General features: G+C 46.1%; 1 pseudogene across 1 annotated transcript; it reads left to right on the top strand.

Moving 5' to 3' along the window:
• Window positions 1-1054: 1054 nt before the first annotated feature.
• On the top strand, window positions 1055-1830 carry LOC100943860 (annotated as a pseudogene). The gene has a single exon (XR_002773099.1). The product of XR_002773099.1 is annotated as a 40S ribosomal protein S6 pseudogene (transcript).
• The last annotated feature ends 2274 nt before the right edge of the window (window positions 1831-4104 follow it).

A 4104-nucleotide genomic window follows, 5' to 3' on the forward strand; every position in this document is an offset into this window, starting at 1 on the left:
GGAGTTACTTGACATAGCATTCCAAATACCCAATTCTGGAAAGCAAAATATGACATGCCGTTCCTACAAAGTAGCTTATTTTGGGACTAAATCCCTAACATCCTCTTCTATAAAGTGGAGATAATAATACCTACTCCACGGGGATGTTTACAAAATGAGATAGCATTAGATTTGAGAGGGCTAAGCAGAGATTGGCACAACACCAAGAGTTCTACAGATATTTCATGCTGCTTCTCTGGCTGATGGTGATGATAATTATAACTGAGTTTTGCTCCTGGGGAGGAGGCTGAGAAAAGCCATCTGATGATGACCCTGGCTAGGGCTTCATGCGGCAGTTGCTAATAGTGCTTTATTAGTAATTGGGATTTACAAAGCACCTTTGCACACACTGGCTTTTTGGGTCTTCACAATAGCAAAACAAGGAAGATTTGGGACAGAGTAATATTCAAGCAGCTCACAGTCTGAGCTACAGAGGATGGGATGGGGAGGGTGGAAGGAGAGGGCAGGGGTGAGAGGTGGGTCTTTCCTACTTCTGGATTCTTCTGACAGCTTAATAAAGTCACCAGGAGTTGTGTTTAAATGTTCATTAAATGTTAGCTTGGGAAGGGAGGGGCTCAATAGCTTATTATTTGGATGTTCACATCCCACCCGTTATGCTGCACCTCATGCTCTATCTGGGCGGGTCACGTGGCAGGTACTTAGGATGTGTGAGTCCTTCAGCATGACCTGGTCACCCTGCCTTTGCCAAAGAACAAGCCCAGTTGAAGGGCTGTCCTATTGTTTTTCTTGCTAAAGGCGCACTTTGAACAGAGAGAGATTAATTTCTTTCGGAGAATCCAGAGAGACCAAAGGCTTTCTTTTTTTCAACCAATGGGAAATCATTTTATCAGGCTCAGGAACTTCCCTCTTTTGGTTGCCTTGAGCAACTTCTCTGAGCTTTGGTTTTCTCATCTGTGAAGTGGAAATTGAAATCATATTAATTATCTTGCTCTTATAAAGATTAGAGAAAATAGCTCTCTTCTGTGGCACCTCAGAGGTGATCTGATACTTCAGGATGAAGCTGAATATCACCTTCCCAGCCACTGGCTGCCAGAAACTCTTTGAAGTGGATGATGAACATGAACTTCATACTTTTTTTGAGAAGTATATGGCCAAGGAAGTTGCTGCTGACACTCTGGGTGAAGAATGGAAGGGTTACGGAGTACAAATCAGTGGTGGAAACAAGAAGCAAGGTTTCCCCATGAAGCAGGGTGTCTTGACCCATGGCCGGGTCTGCCTGCTGCGGGGGAAGGGGCGTTCCTGTTATAGGTTATAGATGAAGGAGAACTGGAAAAGGAAGCACAAGTCTGTTTGGGCTTGCCTTGCGAAGGCCAATTTGAGGGTTCTTAACTTGGTTATTATGAAAAAAGGAGAGAAGATATCCTTAGACTGACACTATGGTACCTTGGCGTCTGGGGCCCAAAAGAGCTGGCAGAATCTGCAAACTTTTCAATCTGTCTCTAAAGAAGATGATGTTTGCCAATACGTTGTAAGAATGGCCTTAAACAAAGAAGGTGAGAAACCGAGGACCAAACCACCCACGATTCAGCATCTTGTATCTCCCCGTGTCTTACAAAATAAATGCAGGTTTATTACTCTGAAGAAACAGCGTACCAAGAAAAATAAAGAAGAGGCTGCCGAATATGCTGAACTTTTGGCCAAGAGAATGAAGGAGGCCAAAGAAAAGCGCCAGGAACAGATTACCAAGAGGTGCAGGCTCTCCTCTCGGACAGCTTCCACTTCTAAGTCTGAATCCAGTCAAAAATAAGATTTTTTGAGTAACAAATACATGAATTGGAGAAAATATTTTAACGTATATTAGGTGTGCAGTAAATTAAATAGTAGATATTAAGCTACACCTTTACCTCCAAGGGGGAAAGATGAGGGTTTGCGGAAGGAGGGAAATAAATTTTGTTGCAAAGGTATCATATGCTGGGAAATATTTATAGTTATCTAGAGCCTATCGACTTTCTGAATACCATCTATCTTACAACTGAATCTAGGTTACAAAAGAAAAATGAAAAAGACAAACAAACAAACAAAAAAAACCAGAAATAGAAAACATTCCACTAAACCCACACCCTCCCCAGGGCCAGCCCTCAAGCGATGTGTTTATTTATTAAGAAAGTGAGCTCGGCTTGCTCTGTTAGGTGCCGAGCTGTGTCACAAAGACACCACCATGCCTCTGTTACGCAGGTCATTCCCTAGGAAACCTGGCAGAAATCTACAGGCCTCAGTGCTCATGTCCTCTCCATTTATATCTGACCTAAATTTTTTTTCAAGGAAAATGGCACACAATCATGTTGGTCTGTGTGCAGCACAGTCCTGATGGTTGGGAGGTGATGTCATTCCCATCCTCAAGATGGAGAACACTCTGTTCTCTTAGCAGATCCTCTAGAAGGCTTAGGGAGAGTGACCTGTGTTGAGAAATGCCTTGAGGACTTTCCTGTAGAAAGAAAGAAATAGTTCTCAAGGGTCAGAGAAACAAGGCACCTGGAAATAAGCAAGGTGGGGGGCAGACGTGTCTTGGTGGTCGGAAGACAGAAGGGAGGAAAGGAGAGGAGGGGCGACCCTTCCCTGGCCACTTCCACCACCAATGTGACCCTCACTATAACTTTTTCACAACTCTTACTATTATCAGAAATCAGAGATATGTCAGTTTGTTTATTGCCAGTTCCCACACTAGTACACTTGCCCCCTGGGGGCAGGGCCCTGGCCTTTGTATTTGTTTTCCTTTCTCCAGGTCATGGCTCAAGAGAGCTCAATGAATATGCTTGAACAGTGACACTGGGTGGCATAGAATTGATCCCAGAGCCCCTCTCCAGGACAGCTTAGATTCAGCCTGCGTAGAGTGGCCCCAAACAGTTCTCCAGGGCCGCCTGCTGACCTTGAAGATTTTGTGGCTATTTTGTCTCTTCTCTCATTTCTACCCTCCTCAACCAATTTTCCACTGTTAGAGCTTCTGGAAGCCTGCTAAACCTCTTCCTCCCACCTGCTCCATTTCCCATTTGGTAGCTGGGGATATGCATGTTTCCAGGACTTCCTGCCTTCGGTGAGGAGCTCAGGGCTTGGGAGTGATTTGGGCTGAATTTGAATTCTGGCTTGTAGCTAATTGACTGTGAGTCAGTGGAAAGTGACTTGCCCTTCTGAGCCTGAGCATTCAAATCTGTCCCAATGGGGATGATTTTTATAGACCTGGAAGGACCGGAGAGATCTGACCCAATGTTTCTCCCTGATTATGTCTCAGACCTGCTGGTTGGGAGAAGCCATCACTGTCATTGTCATTCAGCCCCTGAAGAACCCACACATTATGGCCCCATGGAACTACCTTGCTAGAAAAGGAAACCAGGTGGCAGTTTAAGTCTACATTCCCTTACCAAATTCCATCATAGAACCTGTAGACACTGGCCAGATATTGCTGGGGCTGTCGAGCTTGTTTCCTCAGAGCTATTCTGCAGTTGTCCTCTCTGACACATTCCCTCTCCTGATCCGTGCTCCCCTCCAGCACCTGAACTCTGGGCTCTGACTCCCATGAAGGTGAATTTCTAGCACAAGTGGAAAGAGAAAGAGAAATAAGGACATGGCAGTTTCTCCCACATCAACCAGGAGACCCCAAGGCAAGACCCTGGTGCTGGTGGCTTAGTGGGTGGTGACTCCAGGCAGCATACACAGAGAGAGTAGAGGTGGGACAGAGAAGGAGAAAAGGCACCAAAAAGCATGTCATTCCCTCAGCCCCTCTAGGGACGGTCTGGGAAGCCGTGTGTAGCATCTCTCATGTGTGGGAGAGAAGTTAAGTAGGAGTGGGCAGAGAGTGGAGCTGGTTTGGCTGCAATGCAGCCTCAAAGGAGGACTTAGCCAGCCCCACAAGGAGACTGAAACAAAAATAGCTCTTCAGAGGGGTCCTCAGTTGGAGTGGAGGGGCAGGGCCTTTATATCCCCATGTGGACCAGTCATTGGATGAGGGCTGACCTGGGTAAGGTGGTACCTTCGGCCGCAGCAATTCCCCAGGAGAGCTAAGACCTGAGAGTAGTCAGCTAATGGCTCACTGGACAGTTGGGGGGATGT

The sequence above is a fragment of the Otolemur garnettii genome, unplaced genomic scaffold (genome assembly GCF_000181295.1).
Source record: "Otolemur garnettii isolate 467f Iridium unplaced genomic scaffold, OtoGar3 scaffold00028, whole genome shotgun sequence".
Lineage (NCBI taxonomy): Eukaryota > Metazoa > Chordata > Mammalia > Primates > Galagidae > Otolemur > Otolemur garnettii.